At 39.5% G+C, this 10,985-nt stretch overlaps 7 non-coding genes across 7 annotated transcripts; 3 read left to right on the plus strand and 4 right to left on the minus strand.

The window, feature by feature from the left end:
* Positions 1 to 243: 243 nt before the first annotated feature.
* Positions 244 to 405, minus strand: LOC145677977 (U1 spliceosomal RNA). Its single transcript, XR_014130135.1, has one exon. It is a non-coding gene; the product is annotated as a U1 spliceosomal RNA (small nuclear RNA).
* Positions 406 to 1,268: 863 nt separating this feature from the next.
* LOC145677969 (U2 spliceosomal RNA) lies at positions 1,269 to 1,461 on the plus strand. Its single transcript, XR_014130128.1, has one exon. It is a non-coding gene; the product is annotated as a U2 spliceosomal RNA (small nuclear RNA).
* A 1,854-nt stretch (positions 1,462 to 3,315) lies between these two features.
* Positions 3,316 to 3,477, minus strand: LOC145677962 (U1 spliceosomal RNA). The gene has a single exon (XR_014130122.1). It is a non-coding gene; the product is annotated as a U1 spliceosomal RNA (small nuclear RNA).
* An 863-nt stretch (positions 3,478 to 4,340) lies between these two features.
* On the plus strand, positions 4,341 to 4,533 carry LOC145677970 (U2 spliceosomal RNA). Its single transcript, XR_014130129.1, has one exon. It is a non-coding gene; the product is annotated as a U2 spliceosomal RNA (small nuclear RNA).
* Positions 4,534 to 6,387: 1,854 nt separating this feature from the next.
* Positions 6,388 to 6,549, minus strand: LOC145677963 (U1 spliceosomal RNA). The gene has a single exon (XR_014130123.1). It is a non-coding gene; the product is annotated as a U1 spliceosomal RNA (small nuclear RNA).
* Positions 6,550 to 7,412: 863 nt separating this feature from the next.
* LOC145677971 (U2 spliceosomal RNA) lies at positions 7,413 to 7,605 on the plus strand. Its single transcript, XR_014130130.1, has one exon. It is a non-coding gene; the product is annotated as a U2 spliceosomal RNA (small nuclear RNA).
* Positions 7,606 to 9,459: 1,854 nt separating this feature from the next.
* On the minus strand, positions 9,460 to 9,621 carry LOC145677964 (U1 spliceosomal RNA). Its single transcript, XR_014130124.1, has one exon. It is a non-coding gene; the product is annotated as a U1 spliceosomal RNA (small nuclear RNA).
* Between the last annotated feature and the right edge of the window lie 1,364 nt (positions 9,622 to 10,985).

Genomic DNA, 10,985 nt, shown 5'->3' on the forward strand with positions numbered 1-10,985 from the left:
TAGATGGACTGCTTGGATATATCACGTTTTGTAGTTTCCGTATGAATCAGGATATATATCTGTAAGAAGTGAGAGTGGGAAATGTTTCAGTTTTACACGCACGGCACAGTTTAAAGGCTACACAAGACGGATGATTATGAAAGTCTGAGAACACTCACAACTACAAACCGAAACCATCGCAGTAGTAGTTGGCACTCTACCACTGAGCTTCCCAACTAGTGTCTATGTTTGAATTGTTTTATTCCGGGACAGCGCGAACGCAGTCCCGACTAACAAAAATTACGCGCCCGAGATACCCACGTTTGGGGTATTCGCGGGGGTCAACCCAACCGAAGTGCAATGGAAGGATCTCACCCCGGGGGAACCGCCTTGCTGATCACGGTAGCCCCTACGCCAGGTAAGTATGCTGATGAAATCCAAGTCATTTGCCCAATCAAACTGCGTCAACGAATCGACAGTGAGAGGTTACAATTATACCACAAACATAGATGTGTTGTCTGCACTAGTACTCATTTTAATGTAGGCAGAAAAGTCACTAGGAAATAGAAAACACAGAAAATAGAAACATTTTTATATGATGACGAGAAATTACCTGCCTGCACTCGGTTACTACCATCAGTGAGCAATCTACTGCCATCTGTTGGCATTTCTTCTTGTTTTACGTCTTGAACATCGGCACAACAGAGAGGAATAAAATGATTATGGTATAGTTTACAGCTATTTATGTTTTCAAATGTACGTATATGTAGTTGGTTGTGCTTTCTTGAAGATATTTGATGCCTATTTCCAACTGTGTAACGCAAACCGAAACTGTTCTATCTGTGAGCGCACTATTGCTATGCAACAATTTTCTGGCTGTTTACAATACGAAAACAATAACATTTAACAATGGAATGATTGGGAAATAATCCATGAAAAGCTGATGAAACATTGAGATTGCTTTAATAAATGTAATTTTCCGATTTCATGCAATATATACTGGATGTTGTGAATGGCACCAACATGGCGGATGGGTTGCTTAGCAGCTTTGTATGTATAGGGACTTCTTAAATATATGCTAGTAGTGCAATTTCAAATCTAGATAGAACCGCAAATTACACAAGCATGAAATTGAACGCACTTATTGGAACCAAATAGCAGCGTCTAAGATTTACATTTATTTGGGCCATATCTATTTTGGATTGAATGAAAGGTGTCTAACACCACTAACTCTCACCTCAGCTGTTGAAACATTGATAATATAAACCGGAAAACCGCGTGCTCTCGTCATCGCTTCTCGGCCTTTTGGCTAAGATCAAAGTGTAGTATCTGTTCTTATCAGCTTAATATCTGATACGACCCACATTGTGGGTCCAGAATATTAAACTGATTTTTGGACTGAGGTGAGGTGGTTGTGGCTTGCCACACCCTCACCACGTGTCGGCCCAGCATTGCAGTACAGTTGGGATCGGCACACCTAAATCAAATTCAACCATAGTTCTTCTCTCTCATCTTGGTGGGTCATGGGTTCGAGTTCTACATGAAGCCTCATTCATGGTGCAAGTGACATTCTTTCTGCAAGATGGTCAAGGTCTGTCCGGAAAGTAATGTCACCACATTTATTTACATAATGTGGATTAGCATTATTCAATCTATTGCCCTCTTGCGTCGATCCATCTTTGGCAGCGTGATTTCCAATCAGCAAAGGCATCCTGGAAGGTCTGTGTTGGCAATGCGTTTAAAGCCATTTCAAAAGCTGCTTTCACCACGTCAATTGTTCTGTAACGATGTCCTTTCAGGGAGGATTTCGAACGGGGAAACAAAAAGAAGCCTGAGGGAGCCAAGTCCGGACTGTAGGATGGCAGAATTGCCACGTTAGATTTGGCCAGGTAATTGGTCACGCCCAGGACAGTGTGGGCTGGCGCATTGTCATGATAAAGTATCCAATCACCGCTGAATCCTTGCTCTCACTCAGTCTGTTGAGGACTTGTACGTGAAATTTAGACTTGTGTCCGGAGACACAAACTCATGGTGAACGATCCGCCTAATGTCAGAAAACACAATGAGCATAGTGTTGTGCGACGTCGACGTGTGCCATTTAGCATTTGCCTCTTTGTTTTGGCGTCGTATTGGAATGTCACCCATGATAACATTACCCAAAGAGTGAGAATCATTTTTACACAATCCCAAAACGTTTTCACAAATTTCCACTTGGCGAGAGTTTTCGGTCGTCAGTCAAAACCATTTCTTGGGACAAGTTTCGCACACACTTGACTCATGTGGAAATTCTTGTTCACAACGATGATAGTTTTTGAAATATTTAACACGTCGAAATCGAACATGTTTTAGTGGCGGTTCTTGAAGGAAGTCACATCAGTAAATATTTATAATTTACGAGAGGAAAGCTTTGAGTTTTTTTTTGATTAAAGAAAAACAACTGTTTTCTTCATTTTCTATTTTACAATATTCAATTTATATCCATCTTGTATTTGTCATTTTCTCATGTTCAATTTGTTGCCTATGAAAGTTATGAATATTTATTCTATTAATTTATTCAATTTCTCCATTTATATAGCTTTCCATTTATGTATTTTTATGCCAATAATAAATGTTGTATTTTGTTTAAAATCCTATTCGTTTCTCTCTTTTTAACTACTTTTATCACTTTTTATGTATTTGTTTCTTTAATTTCTTATTTTATTTATTTATTTTTTTAAATGAATACTGGTGATACGATGGAATGATTTTTTTTTTTTTTACTTTATTACAGAGAGAATAAGAAGAAGAAAAAATGAAATCATTCAGTTTAACACCCCATTTTTTTTTTTTTTTTTTTTGAACTTCAGGCTAAAAGTAAGGGGTAAGACAAGTGAGTGATGATGGAAAATTTGGTGGAATGAGAATGTGTGTGAAATCCCAGGGACACGATATTGTTGATCACAAATTTACTTGTGTGGGTATCGAAGTAAGTGCTCTAGCACTGAGCCTGCCACATTTGGGAGAAAATGAAGTAACATGTAGCGAAGGGCCATGCTACGTTGAGAATACTAGTCCTCGTTGGATCACCAAAGTGAAGCAGTGTTAGTACTTGGATAGATGGACTGCTTGGATATATCACGTTTTGTAGTTTCCGTATGAATCAGGATATATATCTGTAAGAAGTGAGAGTGGGAAATGTTTCAGTTTTACACGCACGGCACAGTTTAAAGGCTACACAAGACGGATGATTATGAAAGTCTGAGAACACTCACAACTACAAACCGAAACCATCGCAGTAGTAGTTGGCACTCTACCACTGAGCTTCCCAACTAGTGTCTATGTTTGAATTGTTTTATTCCGGGACAGCGCGAACGCAGTCCCGACTAACAAAAATTACGCGCCCGAGATACCCACGTTTGGGGTATTCGCGGGGGTCAACCCAACCGAAGTGCAATGGAAGGATCTCACCCCGGGGGAACCGCCTTGCTGATCACGGTAGCCCCTACGCCAGGTAAGTATGCTGATGAAATCCAAGTCATTTGCCCAATCAAACTGCGTCAACGAATCGACAGTGAGAGGTTACAATTATACCACAAACATAGATGTGTTGTCTGCACTAGTACTCATTTTAATGTAGGCAGAAAAGTCACTAGGAAATAGAAAACACAGAAAATAGAAACATTTTTATATGATGACGAGAAATTACCTGCCTGCACTCGGTTACTACCATCAGTGAGCAATCTACTGCCATCTGTTGGCATTTCTTCTTGTTTTACGTCTTGAACATCGGCACAACAGAGAGGAATAAAATGATTATGGTATAGTTTACAGCTATTTATGTTTTCAAATGTACGTATATGTAGTTGGTTGTGCTTTCTTGAAGATATTTGATGCCTATTTCCAACTGTGTAACGCAAACCGAAACTGTTCTATCTGTGAGCGCACTATTGCTATGCAACAATTTTCTGGCTGTTTACAATACGAAAACAATAACATTTAACAATGGAATGATTGGGAAATAATCCATGAAAAGCTGATGAAACATTGAGATTGCTTTAATAAATGTAATTTTCCGATTTCATGCAATATATACTGGATGTTGTGAATGGCACCAACATGGCGGATGGGTTGCTTAGCAGCTTTGTATGTATAGGGACTTCTTAAATATATGCTAGTAGTGCAATTTCAAATCTAGATAGAACCGCAAATTACACAAGCATGAAATTGAACGCACTTATTGGAACCAAATAGCAGCGTCTAAGATTTACATTTATTTGGGCCATATCTATTTTGGATTGAATGAAAGGTGTCTAACACCACTAACTCTCACCTCAGCTGTTGAAACATTGATAATATAAACCGGAAAACCGCGTGCTCTCGTCATCGCTTCTCGGCCTTTTGGCTAAGATCAAAGTGTAGTATCTGTTCTTATCAGCTTAATATCTGATACGACCCACATTGTGGGTCCAGAATATTAAACTGATTTTTGGACTGAGGTGAGGTGGTTGTGGCTTGCCACACCCTCACCACGTGTCGGCCCAGCATTGCAGTACAGTTGGGATCGGCACACCTAAATCAAATTCAACCATAGTTCTTCTCTCTCATCTTGGTGGGTCATGGGTTCGAGTTCTACATGAAGCCTCATTCATGGTGCAAGTGACATTCTTTCTGCAAGATGGTCAAGGTCTGTCCGGAAAGTAATGTCACCACATTTATTTACATAATGTGGATTAGCATTATTCAATCTATTGCCCTCTTGCGTCGATCCATCTTTGGCAGCGTGATTTCCAATCAGCAAAGGCATCCTGGAAGGTCTGTGTTGGCAATGCGTTTAAAGCCATTTCAAAAGCTGCTTTCACCACGTCAATTGTTCTGTAACGATGTCCTTTCAGGGAGGATTTCGAACGGGGAAACAAAAAGAAGCCTGAGGGAGCCAAGTCCGGACTGTAGGATGGCAGAATTGCCACGTTAGATTTGGCCAGGTAATTGGTCACGCCCAGGACAGTGTGGGCTGGCGCATTGTCATGATAAAGTATCCAATCACCGCTGAATCCTTGCTCTCACTCAGTCTGTTGAGGACTTGTACGTGAAATTTAGACTTGTGTCCGGAGACACAAACTCATGGTGAACGATCCGCCTAATGTCAGAAAACACAATGAGCATAGTGTTGTGCGACGTCGACGTGTGCCATTTAGCATTTGCCTCTTTGTTTTGGCGTCGTATTGGAATGTCACCCATGATAACATTACCCAAAGAGTGAGAATCATTTTTACACAATCCCAAAACGTTTTCACAAATTTCCACTTGGCGAGAGTTTTCGGTCGTCAGTCAAAACCATTTCTTGGGACAAGTTTCGCACACACTTGACTCATGTGGAAATTCTTGTTCACAACGATGATAGTTTTTGAAATATTTAACACGTCGAAATCGAACATGTTTTAGTGGCGGTTCTTGAAGGAAGTCACATCAGTAAATATTTATAATTTACGAGAGGAAAGCTTTGAGTTTTTTTTTGATTAAAGAAAAACAACTGTTTTCTTCATTTTCTATTTTACAATATTCAATTTATATCCATCTTGTATTTGTCATTTTCTCATGTTCAATTTGTTGCCTATGAAAGTTATGAATATTTATTCTATTAATTTATTCAATTTCTCCATTTATATAGCTTTCCATTTATGTATTTTTATGCCAATAATAAATGTTGTATTTTGTTTAAAATCCTATTCGTTTCTCTCTTTTTAACTACTTTTATCACTTTTTATGTATTTGTTTCTTTAATTTCTTATTTTATTTATTTATTTTTTTAAATGAATACTGGTGATACGATGGAATGATTTTTTTTTTTTTTACTTTATTACAGAGAGAATAAGAAGAAGAAAAAATGAAATCATTCAGTTTAACACCCCATTTTTTTTTTTTTTTTTTTTGAACTTCAGGCTAAAAGTAAGGGGTAAGACAAGTGAGTGATGATGGAAAATTTGGTGGAATGAGAATGTGTGTGAAATCCCAGGGACACGATATTGTTGATCACAAATTTACTTGTGTGGGTATCGAAGTAAGTGCTCTAGCACTGAGCCTGCCACATTTGGGAGAAAATGAAGTAACATGTAGCGAAGGGCCATGCTACGTTGAGAATACTAGTCCTCGTTGGATCACCAAAGTGAAGCAGTGTTAGTACTTGGATAGATGGACTGCTTGGATATATCACGTTTTGTAGTTTCCGTATGAATCAGGATATATATCTGTAAGAAGTGAGAGTGGGAAATGTTTCAGTTTTACACGCACGGCACAGTTTAAAGGCTACACAAGACGGATGATTATGAAAGTCTGAGAACACTCACAACTACAAACCGAAACCATCGCAGTAGTAGTTGGCACTCTACCACTGAGCTTCCCAACTAGTGTCTATGTTTGAATTGTTTTATTCCGGGACAGCGCGAACGCAGTCCCGACTAACAAAAATTACGCGCCCGAGATACCCACGTTTGGGGTATTCGCGGGGGTCAACCCAACCGAAGTGCAATGGAAGGATCTCACCCCGGGGGAACCGCCTTGCTGATCACGGTAGCCCCTACGCCAGGTAAGTATGCTGATGAAATCCAAGTCATTTGCCCAATCAAACTGCGTCAACGAATCGACAGTGAGAGGTTACAATTATACCACAAACATAGATGTGTTGTCTGCACTAGTACTCATTTTAATGTAGGCAGAAAAGTCACTAGGAAATAGAAAACACAGAAAATAGAAACATTTTTATATGATGACGAGAAATTACCTGCCTGCACTCGGTTACTACCATCAGTGAGCAATCTACTGCCATCTGTTGGCATTTCTTCTTGTTTTACGTCTTGAACATCGGCACAACAGAGAGGAATAAAATGATTATGGTATAGTTTACAGCTATTTATGTTTTCAAATGTACGTATATGTAGTTGGTTGTGCTTTCTTGAAGATATTTGATGCCTATTTCCAACTGTGTAACGCAAACCGAAACTGTTCTATCTGTGAGCGCACTATTGCTATGCAACAATTTTCTGGCTGTTTACAATACGAAAACAATAACATTTAACAATGGAATGATTGGGAAATAATCCATGAAAAGCTGATGAAACATTGAGATTGCTTTAATAAATGTAATTTTCCGATTTCATGCAATATATACTGGATGTTGTGAATGGCACCAACATGGCGGATGGGTTGCTTAGCAGCTTTGTATGTATAGGGACTTCTTAAATATATGCTAGTAGTGCAATTTCAAATCTAGATAGAACCGCAAATTACACAAGCATGAAATTGAACGCACTTATTGGAACCAAATAGCAGCGTCTAAGATTTACATTTATTTGGGCCATATCTATTTTGGATTGAATGAAAGGTGTCTAACACCACTAACTCTCACCTCAGCTGTTGAAACATTGATAATATAAACCGGAAAACCGCGTGCTCTCGTCATCGCTTCTCGGCCTTTTGGCTAAGATCAAAGTGTAGTATCTGTTCTTATCAGCTTAATATCTGATACGACCCACATTGTGGGTCCAGAATATTAAACTGATTTTTGGACTGAGGTGAGGTGGTTGTGGCTTGCCACACCCTCACCACGTGTCGGCCCAGCATTGCAGTACAGTTGGGATCGGCACACCTAAATCAAATTCAACCATAGTTCTTCTCTCTCATCTTGGTGGGTCATGGGTTCGAGTTCTACATGAAGCCTCATTCATGGTGCAAGTGACATTCTTTCTGCAAGATGGTCAAGGTCTGTCCGGAAAGTAATGTCACCACATTTATTTACATAATGTGGATTAGCATTATTCAATCTATTGCCCTCTTGCGTCGATCCATCTTTGGCAGCGTGATTTCCAATCAGCAAAGGCATCCTGGAAGGTCTGTGTTGGCAATGCGTTTAAAGCCATTTCAAAAGCTGCTTTCACCACGTCAATTGTTCTGTAACGATGTCCTTTCAGGGAGGATTTCGAACGGGGAAACAAAAAGAAGCCTGAGGGAGCCAAGTCCGGACTGTAGGATGGCAGAATTGCCACGTTAGATTTGGCCAGGTAATTGGTCACGCCCAGGACAGTGTGGGCTGGCGCATTGTCATGATAAAGTATCCAATCACCGCTGAATCCTTGCTCTCACTCAGTCTGTTGAGGACTTGTACGTGAAATTTAGACTTGTGTCCGGAGACACAAACTCATGGTGAACGATCCGCCTAATGTCAGAAAACACAATGAGCATAGTGTTGTGCGACGTCGACGTGTGCCATTTAGCATTTGCCTCTTTGTTTTGGCGTCGTATTGGAATGTCACCCATGATAACATTACCCAAAGAGTGAGAATCATTTTTACACAATCCCAAAACGTTTTCACAAATTTCCACTTGGCGAGAGTTTTCGGTCGTCAGTCAAAACCATTTCTTGGGACAAGTTTCGCACACACTTGACTCATGTGGAAATTCTTGTTCACAACGATGATAGTTTTTGAAATATTTAACACGTCGAAATCGAACATGTTTTAGTGGCGGTTCTTGAAGGAAGTCACATCAGTAAATATTTATAATTTACGAGAGGAAAGCTTTGAGTTTTTTTTTGATTAAAGAAAAACAACTGTTTTCTTCATTTTCTATTTTACAATATTCAATTTATATCCATCTTGTATTTGTCATTTTCTCATGTTCAATTTGTTGCCTATGAAAGTTATGAATATTTATTCTATTAATTTATTCAATTTCTCCATTTATATAGCTTTCCATTTATGTATTTTTATGCCAATAATAAATGTTGTATTTTGTTTAAAATCCTATTCGTTTCTCTCTTTTTAACTACTTTTATCACTTTTTATGTATTTGTTTCTTTAATTTCTTATTTTATTTATTTATTTTTTTAAATGAATACTGGTGATACGATGGAATGATTTTTTTTTTTTTTACTTTATTACAGAGAGAATAAGAAGAAGAAAAAATGAAATCATTCAGTTTAACACCCCATTTTTTTTTTTTTTTTTTTTGAACTTCAGGCTAAAAGTAAGGGGTAAGACAAGTGAGTGATGATGGAAAATTTGGTGGAATGAGAATGTGTGTGAAATCCCAGGGACACGATATTGTTGATCACAAATTTACTTGTGTGGGTATCGAAGTAAGTGCTCTAGCACTGAGCCTGCCACATTTGGGAGAAAATGAAGTAACATGTAGCGAAGGGCCATGCTACGTTGAGAATACTAGTCCTCGTTGGATCACCAAAGTGAAGCAGTGTTAGTACTTGGATAGATGGACTGCTTGGATATATCACGTTTTGTAGTTTCCGTATGAATCAGGATATATATCTGTAAGAAGTGAGAGTGGGAAATGTTTCAGTTTTACACGCACGGCACAGTTTAAAGGCTACACAAGACGGATGATTATGAAAGTCTGAGAACACTCACAACTACAAACCGAAACCATCGCAGTAGTAGTTGGCACTCTACCACTGAGCTTCCCAACTAGTGTCTATGTTTGAATTGTTTTATTCCGGGACAGCGCGAACGCAGTCCCGACTAACAAAAATTACGCGCCCGAGATACCCACGTTTGGGGTATTCGCGGGGGTCAACCCAACCGAAGTGCAATGGAAGGATCTCACCCCGGGGGAACCGCCTTGCTGATCACGGTAGCCCCTACGCCAGGTAAGTATGCTGATGAAATCCAAGTCATTTGCCCAATCAAACTGCGTCAACGAATCGACAGTGAGAGGTTACAATTATACCACAAACATAGATGTGTTGTCTGCACTAGTACTCATTTTAATGTAGGCAGAAAAGTCACTAGGAAATAGAAAACACAGAAAATAGAAACATTTTTATATGATGACGAGAAATTACCTGCCTGCACTCGGTTACTACCATCAGTGAGCAATCTACTGCCATCTGTTGGCATTTCTTCTTGTTTTACGTCTTGAACATCGGCACAACAGAGAGGAATAAAATGATTATGGTATAGTTTACAGCTATTTATGTTTTCAAATGTACGTATATGTAGTTGGTTGTGCTTTCTTGAAGATATTTGATGCCTATTTCCAACTGTGTAACGCAAACCGAAACTGTTCTATCTGTGAGCGCACTATTGCTATGCAACAATTTTCTGGCTGTTTACAATACGAAAACAATAACATTTAACAATGGAATGATTGGGAAATAATCCATGAAAAGCTGATGAAACATTGAGATTGCTTTAATAAATGTAATTTTCCGATTTCATGCAATATATACTGGATGTTGTGAATGGCACCAACATGGCGGATGGGTTGCTTAGCAGCTTTGTATGTATAGGGACTTCTTAAATATATGCTAGTAGTGCAATTTCAAATCTAGATAGAACCGCAAATTACACAAGCATGAAATTGAACGCACTTATTGGAACCAAATAGCAGCGTCTAAGATTTACATTTATTTGGGCCATATCTATTTTGGATTGAATGAAAGGTGTCTAACACCACTAACTCTCACCCCAGCTGTTGAAACATTGATAATATAAACCGGAAAACCGCGTGCTCTCGTCATCGCTTCTCGGCCTTTTGGCTAAGATCAAAGTGTAGTATCACACGTGTTTGAATTGGCTGGGGGGTGGTCGGTGTCGGTCGCGTTAGGTGTTAGGGATCCCCGTAGTTTCTCTCCCATTGCAGGTGGGCGCTTTCGAGCTGCTACTGCTTGGGCGAGATAAATTGATGACCTTCCCTGCTTCTAGATAGACGAATTGATCACGGGCTCGCAACTCCCTGATCAACCGATGTAGTCAATGATTTGATGGTTCCTGATTGGTGTTAGGGATCCCCTGGATTCTCTCCCATTGCAGGTGGGCGCTTTTGAGCTGCTACTGCTTGGGCGGCATTGATTGACGACCTTCCTTTCTTTTAGCTGTCGGAATACACGTATATAGACGAATAGATCGTGGGCTGGCAGCTTACTAATTAGCTGTAATCGATAAACTGTCTGAACTTCAATCGAAATGGAAACAATCCCGCCACTACGAAGGGACGGCAGCACTCTCATTGTACGTTTT

The sequence above is a fragment of the Thermobia domestica genome, unplaced genomic scaffold (assembly GCF_964235325.1).
Source record: "Thermobia domestica unplaced genomic scaffold, izTheDome1.hap1.1 HAP1_SCAFFOLD_1687, whole genome shotgun sequence".
NCBI lineage: Eukaryota > Metazoa > Arthropoda > Insecta > Zygentoma > Lepismatidae > Thermobia > Thermobia domestica.